Here is a 27,596-nt window from a genome sequence, read left to right as displayed (position 1 = left end):
GCAAAGCCCCCTAGTAATAATAATAATACAACTGGCACTTTATTCAATGTCTTAACAGTTAAGCTTGAAGGCTTCACCAAAAATGTTAATAAATGTGCCACAGCAGCCATAAGAAGTATATGAATCATCATTTAAAACATTCATTTATGTCCCCAAAAAATAATCGCATAAGAGAAAAATATACATATCAGCCCAAGCCAACTTATTCCATTTCAAGCATGAACCCATGCTCGACTAGATGGTAGTAAACAAGGCGGGCAGTCTGGCACACTCACTAATGCCCACCCAAACTCACTCGGCTCAGACTCACCAGTGACCCTCAAATTCCTGTCTTTGGGACGTAGGAGGAAATCCCTGTGGACATGAGGATAGCCTGGCAGCGCCACACAGACAGGCCCTTGGAGCTGTGAGCTAGCAGTACTGACCTCTCTGATGACCAATCTGTCCCTTCTTATTTTATATAGTGCCTTTCATGCCAATAGAAGACTCTTTACACGTACAGCACAGGAACTCTCACTGTGGACGCTCGCTGCCTACACTTACTATCCAGGTGGCTCAGAACACAAGCGAATCTGCAGGCAGGTCAGAAGGGGTTTTGGGGTCACACTGTGGGGCAGGGGTGAATCTGATTTTATGACCTAAACCCTCCCCCTCCAATCCTCCCTACCCGCCGCTGGCCTGGCCACTGATTCCTTAGACACTTGAGCACACTGCTAGACTGCATTAAAACAGATTCAGACACTTTCTTAATCAGCATTCAATCAATTGTTATTAACACTCAATTATTAGTTGGGGCTGCTCCTCTGTCACACGGCGCTGAGGAGTTTCAGGCTGAGGGGCTTTTGTTGTCTCGGGGTGGGGGAAGGGATTATTGGTGAAATTAGTTTTAATCTTATCTATCTATCTATCTATCTATCTATCTATCTATCTATCTATCTATCTATCTATCTATCTATCTATCTATCTATCTATCTATCATATAATGCCTTTCATATCTATCTATCTATTTATCTATCTATCTATTATATAGTGCCTTTCATATCTATCTATCTATCTATCTATCTATCTATCTATCTATCTATCTGTCAAAATCCAAAATTTTCTGGCTTCAGTCTCTATGTATAGTAATTATTTTTATGAAACGTTCTGGTGATAAAAGTAAAAGACCCAGCTGACTCAGTGCCATACTCTTATTACCCACCTTTTTCCCAACTGAACTATACTGGTGTTCTGTATGAACTGAATGGTACAGTTGTATGGTTGTATTTGTATAAATCATACAGGAAGCTGCTTTGTATGTTCCTTTACCCCATTGTCTCAGTTTCTATTCTCTCGGAATAAACTCTTAGGTGCTGTCTATGGGGTGGCATTGGGTCAGTTGCCCTCCATTCTAAAATTAGGGGGGCATCATTGAACAATGTTAGCAAAAAGTCAGACTGGTCAAACAGTCCATACTGGAAGCATTTGAGTCTATACTTAGCTACATTCTGCTTCTAAAGGTGGATCTGTACTTGAACTGCAAGTCTAACCAGTGGTCTATGGTCAGGGATGGGCGATGATCAAAAAGTTGGCCGTGGACTTTTCTCAGACTGGCTCTCCAGCCGATTCATATGTCTTTGGATCTACACATAATGTTTCCTGTTATTTAGTGTAGTATAAATCAGCTTCAGGAGGGTCAATCGGACTATCGACCATTATAGCCTTTCAAACGTTACTGACCCCTGTGAGAATTATGGAGGCCCTGCTCTTGAATTTCTTGGCCACATTGGATTCTGATTTTTAGTGTTAAATAGCTGGCATTTGATTTGTACAGTATATAGTGCCTTTTACATCTATCTATCTATCTATCTATCTATCTATCTATCTATCTATCTATCTATCTATCTATCTATCTATCTATCTATCTATTATATAGTGCCTTTCCCATCTGTCTATCTATCTATCTATCTATCCATCTATCTATCCAGGTCTGACCTGAAATTCCTTGTCTTTGTATCGTTTGTGTTTAAATACAAGTCCAAGTCAACTTACAAATATTTCCTTTTATTATTTTTTTTATATTTTCCATACTCTCGTAACATTTTTGGAATTGGAGTTGTATTTTCATCCATTTGCTGGTGCCTGCCTATCCTATGGACCATCACAGGTTGATATTATAAACTTGTTTACATGTTTCTTCTGTTTGGTTTAATTTCTTCTTCTTGTTATTCATACTCCGCATTACATTTTTCAACCTGTTTAGCCCTATGAGGACTGCCATGGCTGGCCGAGCCCTGCTCTGGTAGCCTTGAGGACCTGGATGAGGCCCCAGTCCTTTGCAGGTCCCACTCATGTACCAGGGTTAGTTTACTTGATTTTTTTAAGATTTGTTTTTATTTTTACAGTATTTTCAGATTAGTGTCATTTTTCACCTTTAGTTCCTATTCTTGGTGACCTTTATTCAGTTTTTTATTTCAAGCTCATCATTTGTGGTTCGTTTCCTTTCAAGCTTGTAAGAAGATTCACAAATTCATGATGTGCTGCTCCATCGTGCAGAGACTGCAGAAACACGCAGACAGGCCCATAAAAGACCCTTTTTGCTCCAATGTTCCTCCAGATGTCATCCTCACATCTGGCTATGAACGTTGGACCCTCTACTTTGATGGCCTCTTGCCACATGGAAAGGATGCTGTGGAGATGGTGAGCAGCTCTGAATTTCATGGAGTGACCATCCCTGATGTGCTGAACTCATTTCGGCTACACTTCTGCTTCTTCAGACGTTGGTGATCAGCTCACATTTCTTCCTCTGAACTTCTGCAGACGGACGGTGGAATCCATCATTGTCATCATCATCATCTCCTGGATCAGCACCTGCTCAGCTCAAAAGCATAAAGCCCTGCAGAGAGTGGTGAAGGCTGCAAAGAGTTTGCCTTAACATGGCGGTCTGTATGCTGGTATTCTGAGGAAATATAGAAGTGCACGACATTAAGCTCGACCCTCACCATATGGAGGCTGGTAATCCACACGACCTGCTAGACGCGCCTGACTTGACAAATGGCTGTACTTGTGCATTTTCTCTCCTTTACGTGTCCAATCCACAGAGGTGACCAGGTGACAACATTCTGCAGACACAACTTAAAAGGTGTTGGCCAGTGTGACCCATCCTGTGACTTCCCTTTGGTAGGTTTGTGTGTTTTTTGTCAGCATGTCATGGTCTTCACCTTCTTCTTAAATTCACCAGGTTCTTCTCCTCTATCTGAGCTCCACAAACCCGAGTGCCTACCCTGATTACCTGCTCTTGTTGGTGGTGATTGCAGCACACAAAATGGCTAAACTGGTGTGAGGCCTCCAAAATATAACCACACAGCGGACCAGAGGCCAAACCAGTCTGCCCAGATAAGGAACACTTTCAGGCAGCCTGAGTTCCTACTTTATAAGCTGGCTTTGGCCTACACTGGCCCAAAATGGGCTTCAGTTGCAAAAGGTCAAAAAATAATCAAAACATCCCAAAAGGGAAAGGATTACCGTAAACCACTGGCTTGTGGAGAGCTGGATGACAAAAGAATCTTAATCAGAGGTATTTACAAAATCAGAAAAATACTCAAAAGAGCAAGAAAGGGGCAAAAGGAGAAGCCAAAAACACAGAAGTCACAAAACCAAAACTGAAATAAAAATGAGTTGAAAAACAGAAAATCCAATGGAAACGGCCATACTGACTGTCGGATTGTGTTTGTTGTTCTTCTTACTTTTGTGTGATTTAAAGCGTGTTTCTTATGTTTATCACATGTATTTGTGTTTTGATTATAATGTTTCATGTCGTGTCATTTTCAAACCTACTTAATCCAGACCAGGGTCACGGGGGCCTGGAGCCCGTCCCAGCCAGCTGTGAGTGCTGTACTGGACCCTTCCCTGGCTGAGACACCATAACAAAAGGACAGTATGGAAGGAGGCCAAACCCAGCTGGGATGGAACTGAAACAAAGGGATAACTTAACGGATCGGGAGGGAGAGTCGGTGCATCCAGGGCAGTGCCTCCCCCCACATGATAGATGGTGTAGACACAGTAGGGACCCCTGCAGGGATTTATGGGAGTTGTAGCCCTGGAGGACAATCTTGTTGGGGTCCTTGGGTGCTGCAGGGAGAAGGACTCCCTGCTTCTAGAGACTTCCACCTGAGTGCTTGCAATGGGCTAGAAGTACACACAGGATTGACATAAAAGTGGGGAGTCAGAGTTGGGAGGCAGAAGGCAAAGCCACCCTGGAGGAGGAGGAGGAAAGGGAGGATTGTGGATTGACCAGTGAATGAGGTAGTTTTTGAAAATAATAAACTTTGTTTTGAACCTGGGACTGAGTAGTGTGTTGTGGCTCAGTGGCGCCTCCTGTCTTTTACACAGCATAGAGCACAAGGCAGGAACAAACCTTGGATAAGGCGCCAGTCCATGGCAGGGTGAACACGCACAGACTCACACACATACACACACACTCACACACGCATGCACATACACACTGTGGAGACTGGCCCGGACACAGACAGGCAGACACATTTATTTTTCCCACCACACGTTTATTTACACTATATACAATGTCCAAAGTGCTCCACGAACGCCACAAGTCCCAAACGTCCCGGCCACACAATGCCTTCCTTCAGACCGCCTCCTTCTCTCCTCTCCAGCTCAGTCCACTCCGCTCCCAACTCTAGCCATCGTATGAAGGGAGGCGGCCTCTTTTATAGCACCTGGATGTGCTCCAGTTGGGTTCCGGCAATCTTCCATGGACACGCCCCCATGTGGCGGAAGTACCGGCTGCATCCCCGGAAGCACTCCGGGTGTCCCCTCTCTTCTTGCCCCCAGCACTTCCGAATGTGGCCGAATTGCTGAGGTCCAGGGCTCCAAAGGCATGGGGGCACCCAAAGGAACCAGGGCGGTACCACATGGTCTGGGGAAGGCGCAAGCCCTCCTCCGGTCTTCCAAGGCTTCCCGGCCGGGTCGCCACTCCAGCCATCTCCGACAGCACATACACACACACACACACACACACACACACACATGGGCCGGTTTAGCATCACCTAACCTTTATGTCTTTGATCAGCGGAGGAAAATGGGAAAAATCCACAGCGACACAGGGAAAACATGCAGACTCCATGCAGGGAGGACCTGGGATGGGAACCCTGGTCTCCTTCCTGTGAGGCAGCAGCACCACCCTGCCACCCTTTATAAAGTGCCTGGTCACGTGTTCTGTTATGTCCCTTGTGTGTTGTTTGGGTGGTCTCACAAGAGGTGGGGCCACCTGTCTGTCTCTGTATGGAAACACCCCCCAGCCCTGACGAGAACCTCGGGCCAAATGCGGCTCATTGAATGCGCTTGTGGGAAGTTCTAGAGCTTCCTTGTGATTTTTTGTTGTGAACCCTAATGCTCTGTTTCTTGACCATTCTTTCTGGTTTTGTGTTTTTGTGACTTGGCGAACTTTGGAATTCCTTTTCAGACAACTCCAACTCTGTCTTTTGTGCTCCTTGGAGCTGTTTGTTAAGAAAAGCATTTGTGCATTAAATATTTATCTCTCTATTATGAAAGAAAATCTTGAGACGAGAAGAACAGATTTTTTTCAAGTCCTGTCCTCCTCTCCACCATTTCCGGCTCACGGCCCACGCCTGCAGTCCTCTCGCCTCTCATTCGTGTGAATGCTTTTATCAGACACAGTTCCTGCGCTCTCAGCTCTTATAGATTTTTACGTTTTCCTCACTTTAGGTTTCCAATAAAAGAAGACGTATTATGTCCAAGTCTTATAGAAGAATTTTATCCCAAAGGATTATCAACAGACGTAATGAGTACACGGGCAATCCTAGCACTGAGAAACGATGAAGTCAAACGAATTAACACCAAAAAGGTCCTCAGTGTTGTTGAGTCACAGAGAGGACGTGCAGCGTTGTTCATAATGGCACTCAGTTTTGTCTTCTTCCTCCATCCTATAAATGAGCCTGTCCTTTTAATTAGCTTGTTGATTTGGTGGTCCTCTCCTGAAGTGATATGACCGGCCCAGCACACCACACTGGCCATCACAAGAGCTGTAGAAGGTGTGAAGGATGTCACTTCCACATTAAAGGAGTGCAGCCCCCTAAGGTTGGAAGACTCTGCTCTGCCCCTTCGTCCATGGCTCCTCTGAGTCCCAGGACCAGCCCAAGGTGAAATCAAGCCGAGATATCTTGTGAAGCCATGAAAGCCATCTGAGTAATCACAAACACCTGTGACGCCAGTTGTCCCAAACATTATGGTGATCACATGGATAAAGTGTTGAGTGACCGATGTGTATGCAGATCTCCTGTCTGAATTGTTTGATTTGTAATTTTAAACTCGGGAGCGGAGGGCTAAATCAATTTAAAAAATGGGTGCTTGTCCCTAACATTATGGTGGGCACTGTATGTCACATGTCATGCTTCAGGGAGACTACAACGAGACTAATGGCCGAGTGCTATGCTGTGCTGTGTGTTCAAACTACCCATAAGCCATCACAAATGTGTTGTATTGTGCCAGCTCCTGCCAGTTTTGGTCACCACGTCTGTTTTGTTTTGACTTACCCTCATATTAACGTCAACTCAATTTCAAATTTCTACTCATTAGCTGAGGTGGCCTACAAGTGCACGCGTTAGACTAGTTGATGCCCTTTAATTGGCCTGTTTATAACTGGGCTCCCCTATGGCCTGGCGTCCCACCCACGTCTGATCCCTGCATTGCGCTCACTGCTACCCTGATAGGTTCTGGTGCCAGTGGGTTTAAAAAACAAAAACAAACCAATCAGATCCCTCACTGCTTTAGCACCAATAGGGGGAGGCTTGTAGTTTGTAGGTGCTGTGACAATCCTGGCAAACGCGTCTCTAGCAGACCCCCCTTGGGTTTGCATGTCCTTGTGACAGGATTAAAGACTTCATCCCATCGAGGGATGCCATCACAGCTCTTGTACCGGCTGGTGGTCACCTGATCCCAGGTATGTAATAAAAGCAGACTCTCAATGAATTATGGCAGAGCTTCCCCTAGAAAGGGGGCTTTTTATGTGCCTTTCGGGTGGCCCCACTTGCTGCACATCCGACGACTGTGCAGATTTTGACCTTTCGGCAAGTGCAAGCTTCAGTGCCCATTGTGGCTTTGGCTCATTCAAGTAAAGATAATTTAGGAAGTGAAAAAAAAAAAAAAAGCAAAAGGATTATACATCCGTAAAATAACAGAGAAGATATATCACTGCCGTCTGGGCCCACCCATCGAAGTAAATGAGGTCAAATGAGAGCGCCTCTTCAGACTGACTCGGGTGACAGTTACTAATGCCTAAGCCGCGGTGCATAATAGGAGTGTACAAACCGCCAGAGGTTTGTAAACTTTGCTTATTCTCGGCAAGACTGACTGGGGCTGTGTGAGCTGTGACTAAATGAGTCCGCATCGACGCCTCACTGCGCGGGGCTGACCCGACCCCCCTGGGACGGACTCGTGATTAGGCGACCATCCCTGTGCAAACGCAGCTCACTTATGTGTTACTGAGCCTTAAACATGGAAGGTTTAATCAAACTACGAGACCAACACTGGTGTCACTTAAAGACTCTCAACATGACTTGAGGTCCCCGGAGAGAAACCTGTGGTGGGCAAATAATCAATCAAACAATCTGACCCTTAATGTCTGAACCTGGGGAGGGCGAGCCACCTGAGATTCGAACTCAAGATGTCGCACTTTTCATAGCTGAACCACATTCTTCTTCTTCTACTTCTTTGGCTTCTTCTCAGGCTTTCTCCTTATCCAGGGTCTCTTCTCCAGCCATCCCCTGCATATCTTTTTCTACCACATCCTTCTCTTCTGACTAGGAGTCCCAAAGCATATAATCCCAAAAACACTTCCAAATATGCCCAATAGAGGGGGAATATCACTGTCAAACTTCTTCTTCTTCTTCTACTTCTTTGGCTTCCAGTCAGGCTTTCTCCTAATCAGGGGTCTCTTCTCCAGCCATCCCCTGCATATCTTTTTCTACCACATCCTTCTCTTCTGACTAGGAGTCCCAAAGTATGTAATACCAAAACACTTCCAAATAAACCCACTAGAGGGGGAATATCACTGTCAAACTTCTTCTTCTTCTTCTTCTACTTCTTTGGCTTCCAATCAGGCTTTCTCCTAATCAGGGGTCTCTTTTCCAGCCATCCCCTGCAAATGTTTTTCTACCACATCCTTCTCTTGTGACTAAGAGTCCCAAAACATGTAGTCCCAAAAACAGTTCCAAATATGCCCACTTGAGGGTTAATATCACAGTCAAACTTCTTCTTGTTCTTCTACTTCTTCTTCTTCTTCTGCTTCTTTGGCTTCCAGTCAGGCTTTCTCCTTATCCGGGGTCACTTCTCCAGCCATCCCCTGCATATCTTTTTCTACCACATCCTTCTCTTGTGACTAGGAGTCCCAAAAACACTAGAGGGGGAATATTACTGTCAAACGTCTTCTTCTTCTTCTTTCGGCTACTCCCATTTAGAGGTCGCCACCGTGGATCATTCATCTCTGTCTATCCCTGTCTTTCACATCACACCAACTGCCTTCATGTCCTCCCTCACCACATCCATAAACCCCTTTTTTGGCCTTCCATCTTTGGCGGTTCCATCCTCAACTTTCTTTTCCCGATGTACCCCTTTTCTCTCCTCTGCAAGTGCCCAGACCATCTCAATCTCTCACTTGGTCACCAAGCTATCGTACTCGTGTTGTCCCTCTAATAACCTCATTCCTAATCCTGTCTACCCTCATTACTCTGAGTGAAAATCATAGCATCTTTAACTCCGCGACTTCCAGCAGAGGCAGACTCCTATCTTTTCTTCGTCTCCAAACCACACAACATAAGTGGTCTCACTACCGTGTTATAGACTTTCTCTTTCCCTCATATCAGGTACTCTTCAATCACAAATCACTCCTGTCCACCCCGTCCACCCTTCCTGCACTCTCTTCTTCACCTCTCTGTCACAGAACCCAAGTATTTACGTTTGTCTACCATCACCACTACTTGCAGTCTGACCCTTCCAGCACCTTCCCTCTCATTCATGCACATGGACGCCATCTTCCTCCCACTGACTGTCATTCCCCTTCTCTCCAGCACGTACCTCCACCTCTCCAGGTTCATCTCAACCTGCTGTCTACTCTCACTACAGATCACAATGTCATTGGCGAACATCACAGTCCATGAAGACTCCTGTCTGACCTCCTCTGTCCATCACCACTGCAAACAAGAGGGCTCAGAGCCGACCCTTGATGTAATCCCACTGTCACCTTGAACCAGGCTGTTGTTCCTACCTCACACCTCACCGCCGCCTCACTGTCCTCATGCTGAACATACAGTACAGTAAACTCCGGAAAGATTTTGATGCTCAGATTGAACACTTCACTTTGTAACTGGATCTTGTACTTACTTCTTGTCAGAAAGACAACAGACAGTACGTGTTGGCACTAAGACATCACACACCATCAAACTGAGCACTAGGGCCCCTCGGGGCTGTGTGCTCGGTCCATTGCTCTTTACTCTGCTAACACATGACTGTACTGACAAATCCAACACAAATCACCTCATTACGTTTACTGATGATATAACAGTAGTAGGACTCATCAGTCATGAAATGGAACAGTTAGTGAGCTGGTGTGGAGACACCAATCTATCCTTTAATGTCAATAAGACAAAAGAGTTGACTTCAGAACAAAGGCTGAACATTCCCCCGCTGCATGTCAGTGGCTCCCCCGTGGAGTGGGTCAGCTGCCCAAAATTCTTAGGTGTCTACGTCATCGAGGATCTCTCCTGGACTCTCAATACCACACACCAGGTGAAGTAAGCTCAGCAGAGGTTGCACTTCTTTAGGAGGCAGAAGTGAGTGACAATCCCTTCTACCGGGAGGGTCCTGACGAGATGCATCAAATCCCGGTTTGGAAAACTGCAGTATGTCTGACAGGAAGACTCTGAAACCAGGGCCGTCGTACCGGAAGCATTGGCCCCCAGGCAAAGTAATGCATTGGGGTCCTGGTTTTGATAGTGAAACACAAACATACATAGGCATTGGAAACATCATGGGCCCCTATGCTCCTGGGGAGGCCCCCAGCCAGTGCCCATTGTACCCATACGTTAAGATGGCCCTGTCTGAAATGTGTGCTGAGGATGGTGGTTGAGAGGCTTATCGGGGTCAATCTCATGATGCAAGAAGAATTGTGAGAGATGTCTCACACCCCCCTCATGGACTTTTTGCCATCTGGTGGGAGATGTTGCTCCATAAAATCACAAACAGCCGCAATGTGCAGTAGCTTCTTTCTAGAGGCAATAAGACTGCCAGTTTTTATACACTGTGAAATAAATAGCCGGACACGCAACAAAGGTTTGTGGGCACCCACCTGTATAGTTTCCCTGGCTGCACAAGGTTGAAGTTTTAAGTACAATGTGTACAGGTTCGAGTCCAAAAGAGAACTGACTCAAGTAAGAAGGACGGCGGGTTTTTAAGGTGGATCAAGGGAAGTGATGTCTTCGGGGCCAGGACAGGAAGTAATGTCGTTAGACCACAACCAGATATAGGCGGAATTTATCGTGTCTGATCTGCAGAGAGAAAAGAGAGAGATTAAGTGCAACCCGCTGCCCCCGGCCTGCTGTGGAATTAGCGTCTTCTGATCCCTTTGGTTGACTCCCAAGCGCATGTGTGTGACAACATATCATTTTTACCCATAGTACTTTAAATGACTATTTCACATAAGTATCGGTTGGATTTTATTAATTTAGCCCTGTCTTGGTTTACTTTTCCGTGTTTTTCTCTCCCCGTTCCCTTTTTGCATATTTTCTGGTCTTGAGTCACGCAATTTCATCCCAACATATTTTAGATATGGCCAGAATGACCAATAAAAATTTGAACTTGAACATTTGGCACCCTTTATGAAAAAGTGCAAAAACTTAATATTTAAAAGGGACACAAAAAAGTGACGGCACAGTGGCGCAGTGGTAGCACTGCCTCCTTGCAGTAAGGAGACCTGGGTTCGCTTCCCGGGTCCTCCCTGTGTGGAGTTTGCATGTTCTCCCCATGTCTGCATGGGCTTCCTCCCACAGTCCAAAGATATGCAGGTTAGGTGCATTGGCGATCCATAATGTATGCTTGGTGTGTATGTGTGTGCCCTGCGGTGGGCTGGCGCCCTGCCCAGGGTTTGTGCCTGCCTTGCATCCTGTGTTGGCTGGGATTGGCTCCAGCAGACCCCCATGACCCTGTGTTAGGATACAGCGGGTTGGATAATGACTGACAATTGGGTAAGCCTCATGCTTTTATGGTCAAACAGACTTGTGGAAGTAACACAAATTTTCATAATACAGCAGATTCTGAATTTTTTCTGAAGATTGTGAATTTCCCCTTGGGATTAATAAAGTATCTATCTATCTATCTATCTATCTATCTATCTATCTATCTATCTATTATATAGTGCCTTTCATATCAATCTATCTATTATATAGTGCCTTTCCTATCTATCTATCTATCTATCTATCTATCTATCTATCTATCTATCTATCTATCTATCTATCTATCTATTATATAGTGCCTTTCCTATCTATCTATTTATTATATAGTGCCTTTCCTTTCTATCTATCTATTATATAGTGCCTTTCATATCTATCTATCTATTATATAGTGCCTTTCATGTCTGTCTATCTATCTATCAATCTTTCTATCTAGATTCCCAAAATATCAGTACCTCAAACATCAGTATTTGGTGGAACCGCCCCTGGTGAGAATGGCAGCACTCGGCCTCTTTTTGTTCTGTCTAACAGGGCCACCTGTGTGTGTGGGTGGGGGGGTCTCGGACCACCCCTCCATGCAGAACATTTCCGACACATGAGGATTCTTGGGTTTTCTCTTGTGAACTGCTCTCTTCAATTGAGACCACAGATTTTCAATTGGGGTCAAATATGGAGACTGAGAGGGTGTGGCAGACGGCTGGGGACCCTACCCAGCCGGGACACCTGGAAGGACCACGAGAGGGACAATACCTCCCCAGGGCCATGAGAGGGCAGCCACCCTGATCTTCATGGAGGCCACAGGACATCCCTGTTGGGGCCCGTGGCCACTGCCAGGGGGCACCCGGAGGATTAAAGGAGCCCTGGAATACAAAACTTCCGCCACAACCGGCAGTGCTGCTGGAAGTAATTCCAGGAACACCCGGAGTGCTTCCGGGTGCTCATATGGCACTTCTGTCACAGCAGGAAGTGCCGTCAGAAGACTACCAAGAAGCACCTGGAGCACATCTGGGGCATTATAAAGGGAGCCGCCCCACTCCATTAGATGAGCTGGAGTTGGGAGGAGTAAGACGGAGCTTGCATGAGGAGGAGGAGTGAAGGCGGCAGATGAAATAGAGAGAAGGATAAGTACTGCGAGCAGGATAGTGATTTATGCACCGTATTGGGTGGGAAGATGCTGGTGGAAATAAACGTGTGTGTTTTTGAACATTTGGAGTCTGTCTGTCTGTGTCCCAGGGTTCATCTTTAACAAGGGTCACAGCAAAACCTCGATTCTGTGTTTCAGCAACCGCCTCTTGGTTGGTTTTGATGTGTACTTTGGATCGTCGTCTTGTTGTCAGACCCAAGCACGGCCCAGCTTCAGCCTTCTCACAGAGGCGACCAGATTTTTGGATAAAATGTTCTGCCATTTAATGGAATTAATTATGCCACTGACCTTAGCATAAACCCCAGGACCACTGGCAGCAAAAACACCCCCAAAGCATCAAAGGGCCCCCACCATATGTTACCAAGGGTATGAAGTGCCCTGCTTTGGTATGCAGTACTCTTTATACAGGCCCATCGCCAGAAATATTTGGGCCCCAGACAACTGGGTACGTGTGGGCCCCTCTGCCTTCCCCCAGGTCCCCACATGCCAAGACCTTCAAATACGTATGCAAAATGATCGAAATGTAGTTTATCCGACAGCGACAATGCTGCATTTATGAATACCATACTTGATGAGTTAAACCTTCTCGCACATCAAAGTTTGGCTGCAAGAAGGAAAGCCAGTGCTAACGGAAGCTCGTAGCGGAATTGAAACAATACATTAATGAGATAGGCCTTGTATTATCTAACGTGTAACGGTACAGTTATACCAATGCAATGAATAGGAGTAACATCTGAACATTTTAATATATACTAACGGTCAGGGTTATCTACATGGTGTACAATCAGTATGGTAACTTGCTGTATCAAACTTCAAAGTTTTCAAAAAATCCGGGTGATCCAGAATCTTTAGTGATACACACAAAACCAACGCACACTCGTCACTGCTTTAAAAGCAACAATGAACACCCAAGCGAATGAATTATCAAACTACGGAGACGGACTCCTGCTACACCATACACGTCAACATCCACGACAGTGCACAACAATATCGCTGTTGTCGGAGACAGAACAGCGCCTGTGTGTGTGAAACGGAAGTATTCAATTACATCGGCGAAGTCAATCCATTATCCACTTATCCTGTACAACAAACATACTACTCAACGTCAAGCTCAAGGACGTCGGCGTCGGCTCTCCTTTGTCTTTGAGAAGCGTGCGCTGCGGCCCTCTTTGACGAGTGTGCTTCACACACGAGCACGATATCTACTTGTGTGGAGCGTGCGGCTATTAAAACACTCACTTGTATTGATTTAACTTTTCTATTACATGTAACTTGAATAATTGTCCGAATATAAATCTACACGCACAACATCAGCATAAAAAAAATCAAGCATGAAGGGGCCCCCTTCCGTTAGGGCCCCAGACCAGAGTCCCGTTTGTCCCCCCATGGTGGCGGGCCTGCTTTTTACACCAAACATGGTTGTATCTCCAATGTTGCTTGGCAAAGTTGAGACAAGACGCAGAAGAGGCTTCTTTTGTGCCACTCGTCCATAAAGCTTCTGGTCATTAAGATGTCATCAATCAATCAACATTTATTTATATAGCACATATTCATACAAAACAAAATGTAACTCAAAGTGCTTTACAAAATGAATAGAAAAATAGAAGACACAATAAAAAATAAACATAAGTCAACATTAATTAACATAGAATAAGAGTAAGGTCCGATGGCCAGGGTGGACAGAAAAAACAAAAAAAAACTCCAAAGGCTGGAGAAAAAAAATAAAATCTGTAGGGATTCAGACCACGAGACCACCCAGTCCCCTCTGAGCAATCTACCTAACATAAGTCAAACAGTCCTCTTTGTATTTAGGGTTTTCATGGAAGGACCTGATGATGATGGTCACGTAGACTTCTGGCTTTCAGTCCATCAATGTTGGTGCATCAGGATGCTTTGAGTAGGTGGTGGTGGCGCAGGCCGCCACCACAAAGAAACCGGAAAAAGAAACAGAAGAGAGAGTTGGGGTGAGTATGGATTTTAGAGCCACTGTGAATAATTATTATGAAGAATTGAACATACAGAGTATCAGGATTAAGTTAAAGTGAAGTTATGAGAAGGCCATGTTAAAGTAATGTGTGTTCAGCAGTGTTTTAAAGTGCTCCACCATATCAGCCTGGTGAATTCTTATTGGCAGGCTATTCCAGATTTGAGGTGCATAACAGCAGAAGGCCGCCTGCCTCACCACTTCTTTTAAGTTTATCTCTTGGAATTCTGAGCAGACACTCATTTGAATATCTAAGGTTACGATTTGGAATATAAGGTGTCAGACATTCCGATATATAAGATGGAGCAGATTATTTAAGGCTTTATAAACCATAAGCAGTATTTTAAAGTCAATCCTGAATGACACAGGCAACCAGTGTAGTGACATCTCACAGTCGACTTTGAAACAGTGAATCCCCAAGACTCAACTAAACTCAACTGCACTCAGGAAACTGACCTATGGGCTCCTCTTTACCACTCTTAGCATCCCTCTCACTGTACATGGGGGTAATATGCAGATGTGGCCCCTTCCTGGCAAATCTTCAACAGTTCCATGCTCCCCAAACTTCTTTTTTAAGGCCCTGATTGTGCTTACTGTTAATTTAAGTGATTGCCTATTGTTTTGTAGCCATTCCTCAAACTATGCAGCTCAACATCGTTGTTTCTCATTTGAGTTGACAACTCAGTGGTTTCACCCATGTTGATGGAAGACAAAAGGATTTTACTTGTGTGTTACCTCATATTTATACCCCAGTGAAACAGGAAAGGCCACAAACAAGAGTTCCTAAACACTAAAAGTAACATCAAGACATTTCTGCACATTTATTTGGTCTTATCTACATGTTTCTTCAAGGGTGCCAATAATTTTGCCACATATGTTTTTAACAAGTGTGAGGGATGGCCGGCAGCTTATCCCGGTCAATACATGGATGAAGTCCTCCCTGCAGCATGGAGGTGCCCCGGATTCCCGCTGGGCATCATAGGAGATGGAGTGCGACTTCACAGCCCTGCTGGGTGCTGTGGGTGCCATCGTCGGACGCTGAAGGGAGACCCAGCGATTTTTATTTTCCCTATAGCCCGGAAGTACTCCCAAGTCATGGACACGGAAGAACAGAAGTACTGTACTCCCTAGCTGAAGAAAAATATGAATCTTCAACCGACCTGGAAGTGCTAGTGAATCACGTGGACTGAAGGGCAGGAGCACTTCCAGGTCAAGGACTATATAAAGAATTGTGGGAAACCCAGCAAGGATAGCCGGAGTTGGGAGGGTGTGTAACAGAGCTGCTGGGAATGGTGGATTGTGTTTATTGTGATTATTGATTGGAGAATTGTGGAGTGTGCGGTGCTTTGTGCACTTTATTTAAGAACATTAAAGAAGTTATTCTTGGTGCTTTTAAACGTGTGTCCTGGACGTCTGTCTGGTGGGTTTAACGGGGCAACAGTGCCTCTAGTGTCCACACAAGACAAACCATTGCAGAGATAACAGCACTTTTGCCGGAATTGTTTTATTGAATAAACAGTAAACAATTTCTCTAAACATTTAGATTTTCCAAATTTTGGAATCATATGTATTACCGATTTTATATTAATGTTTTTGCCCACTTGTCCAGTATTTCTGGAGCGGATTGTATCCTGCGCCGCTCTCACATACTTTTCTGCTACTCCCGACTTCCTCGCACAGTGCCATAACACCTCCCCTGGCACTCTGTCACACGCGTTCTCAAAGTCCACAAACACGTAATGCAATTTCCTTCACTGTCAAACCGTGGCTAGTAACAAAGGCAAACACAGAATCTTTATAAATAAGAAAATTTGCTGTTCGCATAACTGTTTGTAATAACAATAAAGCTCCGTAGGAGCACAAAAGGCAAAAAGGAATTGCCTGTAACAGCAAAGGTAATCCAAATCAAAACAAGTCCAAAAGTCAAGAGGGTCAAAAATCTAAAAATCCAATAAGTCAAAGTAACACAATGAACACAAGAAAACTCACCAACTCCCTAGTTTTCCAAAGAACAAAAGGGTTTTATTGTGTGAAACTCTTATGTGAATATGAAGCGTTTCCCACACCAGAACTATAATTCTTTCTCTCTTCTTCTCTTGTTCCTCCACTACTGCCTATGACTCACCTGGATGGGTCAGAGTTGCTCCTTTTATCTTGGACCTAGGAGTACTTTTGATGCCAGGGTATAGCAAGATGGAGGTACTTGCAGGTCAATTAGAAGTCTTGCAAAACATTGATTACCAATCTGACCAGCTCACCATTCCACCCTTTGGTTGCCCCATGGGACTACAATTTCCATTATACCCTGTGGGTATCCATGTGGGAATCCTGGGCTGGGTGTGCTGCCATCTATCTTATTGAGTAAGCTACTGCTCCAAATACAATATCTCCCCATGTTCCTTAATAGCATTGGCCTCTCAGCCTCTCAGCCACACCTGTCGTTCATTACAGCACCAAACTACTGTATGTCAAGCTGGTTGGCAACATGCTTCAAGAATACAAATCGATGAAGTGTAGCATGTCGATAGACTCACTTTCTGCATTCACGCACGGATTTCTTCCTTGCTGATGTTGGTGTAGTCGGTGATGAACGTGGGGAAAGGTTTCACCAGCACATTGTAATGGTGGTAAAGCTGCATCAGGGCAGGTGGAATCCATCAATGCTAGTGGACTGCTGTTGGACACCGAAACGAGAAGCATCAGAGAAAAGAACATCAGCAGCAAGACTTTTTTTGTTCAGTTGAATGAATGCAAAGTGTCAGCGCCATTAAGTAATTAAACACCTCCCCTGGGCCACAATCTGCATTGTTACATTTTACATAACTTTCTGAATGGGACTTGTGACACCAGAAAGTGGCAGTTTGGTACGTGTTGGTTGAGCGTGCAAATAAGAATTGAATTTTGCTCTGCACACATGATGATAACTCTGAAGTGTGCTGATCACACATAACATCATCATTGTGACCCGACATTTGCACGATAGACATATGAGCGCCGACAAAATAGCGCCGATTAAAACGCGGCGTCAAAATCGTTTCATTAAATATGAATTACTAGTTTAAAGCAGGTATAATAATGTTTATTTTAGATGTCAATATTATGAGACGCGGCATGCCATCAGCACGGCACGCAGAGAGTCCTTAAGATCCCGCCCTGCATATGTAGGAAGAATTGCAGCAAGATGTCTTGATAGTTGAGCGCATTTAGACTTGCTGGCTGCCTGACTGCTGGTGATTCCGCTTTGTATACGACGCGTTATGCCAACCCTCGACTGAGTTATTTGTTCGCGGCATGCCATCAGCACTTATAACAGTTATAACCTAGCACATAATGTGTACATAATGCACATGTACGCGTCCCACTCTCTTGGCCTCTCTCGCGATTTTGTCAGCGCGCATTTGTCGAAAACCAGTTAGCGGGTTTGTCGGCGCTCATTTGTCCGTTGCGGTTTTGTCAGGGCGCATATGTCTATTGCGCTTTTGTCGGTGAACCCATCATCATCTAACCGGACGATTTCTAGAATGACCCGCCTCTCCACCTCTCCGTGTTCATCGCAGCTACCTGGCATCCAATGAAGTGCAGGCCCGTCCAGTCTTTAATGTTATCCTCCAATATCTTCTTTTGTCTGCCACCCTCTCTCCTCCTTGGCACTGTGCCTTGTAAGATGGTCTTTGCAGGCTCTGATGGTCTGATGATGTGGCCGTACGTTTTCAGTTTCTGTTTTTCACAATAGTGAAGAAACCACGGTTCTTGAGGCTGATCCTCCAATTAGCTGTGAGCCCCCCAATCTCATTGAGATTGCACAGGCAGTAAACCAGCTGAGGGGAGGAAAAGCTGCAGAGATCTGTGGTATCCATGGTGAACATCTCCAGGCTGGTGGTAAGGCTGTCCTCCTGGCACTGCAAGCAATCTTTTCTTCCATTTGGGAGACGGGCATCATCCCAACTTACTGGAAAATGGGATTTGTCGTCCCTATCTGGAAAGGGAAGGGGGATCGCCTGGATTGTGGCATCTACAGGGGGATAACACTGCTCTCGGTGCCGGGTAAGGTCCTTGCTAGGGTCGTCCTCAATAGGATCTGTCATCAGTTGCTCACCTACCAGTGACTGGGACAGTCTGGTTTTATACCTAAGAAATCTACCATCAACCGCATCCTGGCACGAGGGTTCTCATGGAGCGCAAACGTGAATATAGGCAGAGTTTCTTTGCAGCCTTTTTGTAAAGCATTTGACTCAGTTGATCGAGCTGCACATCCTGAGACTTCACGGGATCCCCTCAAGGTTGCTCGATATCAAGGCCAGCCTGTAGACTGGTACTGTGAGTGCTGTGCAGAGTGGAGGCAGAACCTCTGTGTTTTTCCCAGTTGACTCTGGGACTCGTCATGGGTTTTTGCTCCTACTCCATGCTAGCATAGACTGGGTATTGGGCAAGGTTCATGGGGTCCAGCAGCTGTGGGGCATCTGTTGGTGAGGAAAGATTCACGGATCTTGACTTTGCTGACAATGCTGTGATCTCCACGGAGCCAATGGAGGCTCTAGAGACTGAGTGAGGAGTTTAAGTGTCTGGGCTTACGGGTATCCTAATAAAAATCCAACATTTAGGCCTTCTGGGCACAGCCATCAGCAGTGTGTCTGTCTACTAAAAGAGTGCCGACCTTGTTGAGAGGTTTACTTACCTGGAAGTGATATTCATGTCTCTGGTGACTCTGCCTATGAAGTCAGTAGACGGATTGCGAGAGCATGGGGGGTCATGAGGTCACTGGAAAGGGGTGTGTGGTGCCCCTGGTATTTCTGCAAAAGAACAAAGGTCCAAGTCGTTGGAGTCCTGATGCTTCCTGTTTTGCTATATGGTCGTGAGACATGGACGCTATCCAGTGACCTGAGACGAAGACTGGACTCCATGTGTCTCTTCAGAGAATCCTTGGGTACCTCTGGTTTGAGTTTGCGTTGCTCACGGAGTCCCGAAAGAGGCACATTACCTGTCCATGTCTCTCAACCATATAGTAAAATGAGAAGCATCAGGACTCTAAAGACTTGGACATTCGTCTTTTTGCAAAAATATCAGAAGTGCCACACAACTCCTTTCCAGCCACCTCATGACCCTCCATGCTCCCCCTATCCATCTACTGATTTCATAGGAAGAGTCACCAGAGACATGAATTTCACTGCCGAGGTAAGTCAACTTCTTGCCGCGGTCGACACTCTCTGCAGACAGACACATGGCTTTAACATACACTGGAGCCATGACCATTCAGAGCTCTATAGGTCAGAAGTAGGATCTTAAACTGGATCCTATAACTAACTGGTAGAACCCGAATCAGCAAGGCGAGGGTGGCTTTCATTCAGCTGAAGAACGTCTGGAGATCCTCTGAAATCAACACCAACACCAAGCTCAGAGTCGTCAACACCATTGTGAAGCCAGTATGGGTCTGACTTTAGCAATAATCCTTAAAAACAAGACCGAACCGTTCTTTTGACATGAAACTCAAACTATCACTTAGAGTCGAATGGAACACCTAAGTTTCTGGCCGGCTAGCACAGAGCGCAAGGCAAGAATGAACCCTGGACTGAGTGCCAGGCCATCGCAGGGTGAACACACACACACACCAGGGCCAATTTAGTGTCACCAATTCACCTAACCTGCATGTCTTTGGACTTTGGGAGGAAACTCATACAGACACAGGGAGAACATGCAAGCTCCACGCAGAGAGGACCTGGGACACAAACCCTGGTCTCTTTTCTGAGAGGCACCGTGTCACCCTGCTTAAAAATATTTCCAATGTAAGTGAATTGTAATTTGATGTTAACGTTACAAAATTTCACTTTTGAAGGGGTTTCCAGATATAGATTATGTCCTTAACATGGGGGAGCTTGCATGCCTGTCTCATCAGTGCCCACCCCAGTGAATTAGAGCACAATCAACAGAATAAAATACAATGGTGTTTATTTTTGTAGAGCCCAAAATTCACACAAGATGTGCTGCAATGGGCTTTAACAGGCCCTGTCTTTTGACAGCCCCCCAGCTTTAACTCGCTATGAAGACAAGGAAAAACCCTTGTAGGGAAAAAAAATGGAAGGAACTTTGGGAAAGGCAGGTCAAAGAGAGACCCCTTTCCAGGTAGGTTGGGCGTGCAGTGGGTGTCAAAAAGAAGGGGGTCAATACAATACAATACACAGAACAGAAAAGAAGTAATCATCAATACAGTATAACAGAAAAATAAAAAATTACAAGTACAGAGCAGAATTCAGATTGGCCAGCCAATCCGATGAAAGGACCCCTCTTTCCCACGATTCCTGCGATTCTCCATCAGAGATGACTTTACCACAGGCAGGCAAAACAACTTGACAGGTTGGCCGTGGCACCAAGTGCCACATTTGAGTCCTGAGAAGAGAAACAGAATAGGTGAGGGTTAGTAACAAATGCTAACTATCATATTACTTATGTTGTAGTGCTAATGACTAACAGAGATGCAGTCTGTACAGTTAATCAGCAGCTCTAGTCAGGGTGTGCTAAACTAAAATTTAGAATACAATACAATACAATTTATTTTTGTATAGCCCAAAATCACACAAGGAATGCCGCAATGGGCTTTAACAGGCCCTGCCTTTTGACAGCCCCCCAGCCTTGACTCTCTAAGAAGACAAGGAAGAATCCCCAAAAAACCCTTGTAAGATAAAGAAAATGAAAGAAACCTTGGGAAAGGCAGTTCAAAGAGAGACCCCTTTCTGGGTAGGTTGGGCGTGCAGTGGGTGCCAAAAAAAAAAGGGGGTCAATACAATACAATACAATACACAGAACAAAACACAAGTAATCTTCAATACAATACAATAGTACAGTAGAAATATTACAAGTACAGAGTAGAATCCAACAGTAGATGATATCCCATAATATGATTTGGATTTGTTTAGAGTCCTGGAGACCTCGGCCATCACGCTGCCTCTCCCTATTGGACATTCCACAGCCGAGTCAGTGCTGAGCCAGCCAATCCGATGAACGGACCCCTCTACCTGACAATTCCAGCGATCCTCCATCAGGGATGACTTTACCTTAGGCAGACAGAACTACTTGGCAGGTGGGCAGTGCCACATTTGAGTACCGAGAAGAGAAACAGAATAGGTGAGGGTTAGTAACAAATTCTAACTATCATACAGGTATTACTTATGTTTTAGTGCTAATGACTAGCAGCAGAGATGCCGTCTGTACAGTTAATCAGCAGCTCTAGTCAGGGTGTGCTAAACTGAAGTAGGGATTTGAAAGCTGAGACTGAAGGCACATCTCTTATATTAACAGCCAGACCATTCCACAGTTTAGGGGCCATGAAACTAAAAGCTCGACCTCCCACTGTGACTTTATTAATCCTTGGAATCATAAGCAGACCGGCATCTTAAGGGTTAACCCCTTAACATGTACACGTACCGGTCCCGGTACATAACGACGATTTTACGACGTCACGATCATATCACAGCCATGTGTGCATGCCCCTCTGTCATGCACCTCGACATACTACACATCAAATGAAAATTCAGAGTCTCGTCTTTCCGATGATAGAAACCATTTTGACACACAACAACCACCACAGCACTGACACTAAATCCTTTTTTACAGAGAAGTAAATACTTTTAAGAGCTGACTTTTCCTACCTTTGAAGGCTCTCTGCAAGTCAAACATCAATATTTCCGAGCAATATTGATCTCATTCTGTCCGTAAGGCTCCAGGGAATATAATCCAGTAAAACGATTAGGTCCAAAACACACGATAGATCCTCAAAGGGACAAAAACTCCAGAAAATGTTTTTTAACTCGAGACTAGCTCCGACATTTTTTTTCATTCCTATTGGTCATATCAGACGTAATTTGTTTCTGTCGGCAATAACCATGCTACAGTATGTTACACTGAAGTGTTAGCTTCTGATTGACACCTAAGTTGGCCAATTGCGATGGGTCTGGGGGGGTGACTGGCACCTCGTATAGCCAACGAGTGTCACAGACAGCTGAACGATGACGCACAACTCCAAACCCTGGTAGAATCTACCAGTTTGATTGGACGCTGTGAGTGACACTCCAAACTTACAGCCAATGAGCAGCTGAGCACGCCGATATGTAACTTGCCATGCTAACTTGTAAACAAAACCGATCGAGCTGCGAAGCTGGCATTTGTGCCAGTCTGCAGACTTGGTGCGTGGTTGTTTATTGTGACTTCACCAAGTTTTTTCACATTTTAAATATGGATAAAAGTACAGATAAACGTAAATACACTCTCAATTAAATAATAGATGCATGTACGCGCGTGACAGTATCAATCGACCAGGAGAGTCTAATGGCAGAGAGCGACATGTGACACGCCCTTGTGCTTTCTGCCTGCTAGATTGCTACAATCAGTGGCACATGGAAAAACGCTGAGCTGTGTTGTAACAGTTTGTAAAAAATGTATATAGTTTGTGTGCATTTTATTAAAAAAAAAGTAAAAAATAAAATATATATTTTTAGCCCATAAGACTTGTTTTGACTATTTTTATATTGAAATGTGTATTTTTTATTGTTTTTAGTATGGAATATGAATTTCCATAACTAATAGAGTGACACTGTGTGTAGATATAGATTCCTTTAGGTGTAAGCTTTCAGTAGAGCCCTCATTGATATCTGTGGGTTGAAGCATTCAAAGTTATTACACTTTTTCCATACGTTCCAAAATGTGGATAATGGATAAACCACGGGTCCCTCTAAAAAGCACCTGGACATGCCCACATAAAAACTGGAGTAAAAGATGTCATTTTGACAGGTATTCTTTTCAAATTTGAAATGTGAGTAGTCAACAAGTTATTCTGTTGGTACATGGTGTGTTTCTGTCCCCACCTACCTACTGCAGCTATAGAGGCCTTTATTTTCACAAAAAAACTTAGGCGAGAACAAAAAAAATCATTTTTTCTGTGAGTTCTAATGTGCATAACTTTTGATCAGTCACACCTACAGTGATTCTGACTACTAAGGGTGAAACTAGAGAATGTTACCTTTACAAAGAGACCAAACATGTGTTTATACTCCAGATAGTTCAATAACAGCAATGATTCTAATATGGAGAGGTCGAATTACAAGCGATTTAGCAAAAATGACCCCGCTTGATATCAGTCAGTCATCCTCCGATAGCAAAAGAGGTCATTAAATATCAACTGCTACACTTGGAAAGTACCAACATCCGTCATCGAGGACGTTAAAGTAACGATGTTATGAGAAACTGAAAAAGTTCAAACAGGAAAATGTGAATTTAAAGTTCTTGAGGACGAGTTCTGTTTAATGTTTGGCTTCCAAGCTTGAATCTGACATTTCCTGCTTATCAGAAATATGATGTCGTTTTTTTGACATTTAGATTTATTTGGTAAACATGAGCTGCTGTTGGATTGAATTAGAAAATTCCTTGTATACCTTATCAAACATGTCCGTGATTTTCTGTGTTTATTTGGTTACATGGTATAGGATTGTCGCCTTATGTTTTTTACGGTAAAATTGTGTCGACCACAGCTGCCACTTTTTAACATAAATTGAACTTTTTTTTTTACAGTTTGCAAAAGGTTCTCCGCATATGCAGTTGATTCTTTGTGCTTTGAAAAACTTTCTAAAATGAAGAAGAATCCTGAGATGCTTAATGTATGGTAGGCTACCTAGCAGGACACTAACAAATTAAGAAAACCAGTGGTGGTAACCGGTGGTATTGTACGCAGCTAGAGTCCTTTTTATGACCCACTGGTATTTCACAAGTCTCTTGCCGTCTATCCTTCCTGATTTACTCATCTAAATAAATAAACCGTTCTTTTTGGGACCTTCATATAGATAGATGGACTTTTTAGCAGCAAATGATGGATCCCCTATGGTGTCGCTCTGAAGAACCACTCTGCTCCCCTTTATTTTTAAGAGTTTATATAGATAGCCAGTGGGCTGGCACCCTGCCCAGGATTGGTTCCTGCCTTGTGCCCTGTGTTGGCTGGGATTGGCTCCAGCAGACCCCGTGACCCTGTGTTCGGATTCGGCGGGTTGGAAAATGGATGGATGGATAGATAGATAGATAGATAGCCTCATTGCCCTGGAGTTCCGGGGGCTCAACAAGCTCTGTGCCAGTAGGGGGTCCACCGTCTCCGTGGCTTGACGGCGGACAGCACCTGTGCCTCATTTGTGCGCCCCGGCCGTGCCGCTGATGGCGAGCATTTTTCACCCCCCTCTCTTTCAGCTGCAGGGTTATGACAAGTTATTAATTGCCACCATTATCTGCAGCAGCTTGCCTGAGATCTCTGCTGCTCTCTGGAGGTGAGGCGCCGAGCGCGGCTGCATGCGGGCGAACGAGCGCTGGCGCCGGCCGCGCAACACTCTACCCAAAAGGGATGGCGCGCTTGTGAATAATTTATTAGAAAACATTTTTCTTTGTCCTTTTGCACAGACCCCCAAATCCTCCCCGAGCTCTCTTTAGCAGCCTAGTAGATAATCAGGTACTTACACATCATCTCCGAGCAGGCCTCGGGCTTCGGAAATCAACGCGCGGGGCGTTTGGCGAGGTTCTCCTCTGGCCGACATCAGCGCTGGCCTGTTTACAGCGGGCTGGACGTAACAGAGGTGTGCGGGGGCGTTTAAAAAAAAGCAACAAACCCCGCACACCTGACACAAACGCGACTCCCGCTGAGCTAATTTAGATACAAAGCAGTGAGGATGACGATAAGCAATCTGCAAAGGATACTTGGATATGGAGAAACAACACAGGTGGATAAAAAGATAAAGAGAGTCACTAGAGAAAAAATAAGCAATGAATGGCAAATGACAGGTAATACAGAGAATGAAGCAAAAGACGAGAGAGAAGAGGCACCACATGAGGGAGACAGGAACGGCGTTATACTACATAAAGACAGAGGGACCGCCATATGGCTGATAGGCAATAGAATAGAGAAGAAAGCCATTAATAGATAAGAAATGAACTAAATATAATAGAGAAATGTGGAAGACACTCTATACGATAGATAGATTGATAGATATGAAAGGCACTATATAATTGATACATAGATAGATAGATAGTAAAGGCACTATATGATAGATAGTCACTATGTGATTAATAAGAAAGTCACTATATAAATAATAGAAATGGCACTATATAATCTTCCGGGTTTAGAGATATACAGACTGCCCCCTGCACGTCGCTCACTCTAACCGGTGTTACTCAATACCATGGAGCGCACGAGTGTGGCGGGTTGTGACCCTGGACTCGCCTCTTGTTTGCGTTGGCCCGGTGATCTGACTTTCCAATTCAGGTGAGCTCGAGGTGGGCGCCAGCTTATTCAGACCCGTACCCCATGATGTGTTCTTCCCTCAGATTTCATTTGTTCCCAACACTTCTGTTTTCGGATAGCCACCGCAAGCGATTTCCTCCAAACCGTTTAAACATCTGAAAAATAAATTAATTAAAAACAGCTGAAGTGTCAGGGCCAACTCGACTGTTAATTTAAGGTAATTAGTGTCAAAATGATTCCCAATACATCATGGCCAGCCTGGCAGCCCGCACAATATTTCACAGCCAATCCGCCGCTGCCCCATTGTCCGTGCTGGAGCGACGCTTGCCGACGGCTCTTCATCTTCGGGGCGTATGAAGCGCCGAGCGCCGAGAGCCCGCAGTCACATCGGGCTGAGTGAGCGGATGAACGCAAAACCAATCAAATGACTAACACGCTACTTGTGGGGATAACAAGCCCGGTGACATGACTAATGCACTTATCTTCCTGAACGTTCAGTTTCCAAAAATAATGTTATTAATTACAGCATTATGTATGTTTAATTTTAATGTAATGTTTGATTGATAGAAACATCGTAACACATTATCTCTTGGCGTTTAATAACAAGGTCTTATTTTTACAACGGATACAACATGCCTAATCGGGAAACAGGAGGTTTGTAATATGAAATGTAGCGGTGTGGGAGAGGAAAAAGCCGAGAAAAGACAAGAATACTCATTTTATATAGTGCCTTTCACTTGAGTTAATAGCAGTTCCTTCTCATAAAAACAGAGGCAACGTATTTAAAAAAAGTCAAGTCAAACAGGCAAACCTGACATATGCTCCAACAAAGAGAAACTGACTTTATGCAATGTTTATTTTATATAGTGCCTTTTCTCTGGATTGATAGAAGAGTACGGCACATCAGGCAGATCTTCATAAAGCTTTGTATAAAAGAGGGGGCGCCTCAAGACTTCAAATGTAATCGAGCAGAAGAATAAAAATGGAGAAAAATAAGGAATATCGGTGTTTATTTTATATAGCGCCTTTCATGCCATGTATACAATGTGAACATCCAGTACATTCTTCTAGAACTCACAGAATGGCAGAGAAACGTGATTATATAACGATTATATATGTGATTATATAGCGCCTTTCAATTGTATTCAATATAACGTGGCAGACATCTGGCCAGATTTGGACCAATGTGTTTAAGATCATGAAACGAAAAGCAGACCTGATAGAAACTGAAGGAATGAAAGAAAAAAGTAAGAAACGTTAGATAGATAGATAGATAGATAGTGTTTATTTTATATAGTGCCTTTTCTCTGGATTGATAGAAGAGTATGGCACATCAGACAGATCTTCATAAGGCTTTGTATAAAAGGAAGAGGGGGCACCTCAAGACTTCAAATGTAATCGAGCAGAAGAATAAAAATGGAGAAAAATAAGGAATATCGGTGTTTATTTTATATAGCGCCTTTCATGCCATGTATACAATGTGAACATCCAGTGCGCTCTTTTAGAACTCGCAGAATGGCAGAGAATCGTGAAAATGTGAGTGGCAGCAATCAGTGAGAATGATTACTATGGCTTCAGTAAATGTGATTATATAGCACCTTTCAATTGTATTCAGTATAATGTGGCAGACATTTGACCAGATTTGGAACAATGTGCTTAAAATCATGAAATAAAAAGCAGACCTGATTGAAACTGAAGGAGCGAAAGAAAAAAGTAAGAAACATTAGAGACTCAAAGCCGCCAAAGCTGAAGTGTTGCGACCCTCAGATGACTGACATTATTTGTAAATGGCTCTTTTCTGTATTGAACAATCTGTTTAAAGAAGAACAGAAAGGGCGATGGGAGGTGAAATATTTTGAACATGAGAATTCAGTCCAATCAGCTTTTTAGTCCTTCAAATCCACGCCCACATTCGAGTGCAGACTGGTGACTCTGAATTGGTCCTATGCCTGGCAGTGTGCCCTGCAC

The sequence above is a fragment of the Polypterus senegalus genome, chromosome 14 (genome assembly GCF_016835505.1).
Source record: "Polypterus senegalus isolate Bchr_013 chromosome 14, ASM1683550v1, whole genome shotgun sequence".
In the NCBI taxonomy this organism is placed as follows: Eukaryota; Metazoa; Chordata; class Cladistia; order Polypteriformes; family Polypteridae; genus Polypterus; species Polypterus senegalus.
The sequence above is the reverse complement of the archived record's forward strand: the minus strand, read 5'-3'. Positions refer to the sequence as shown.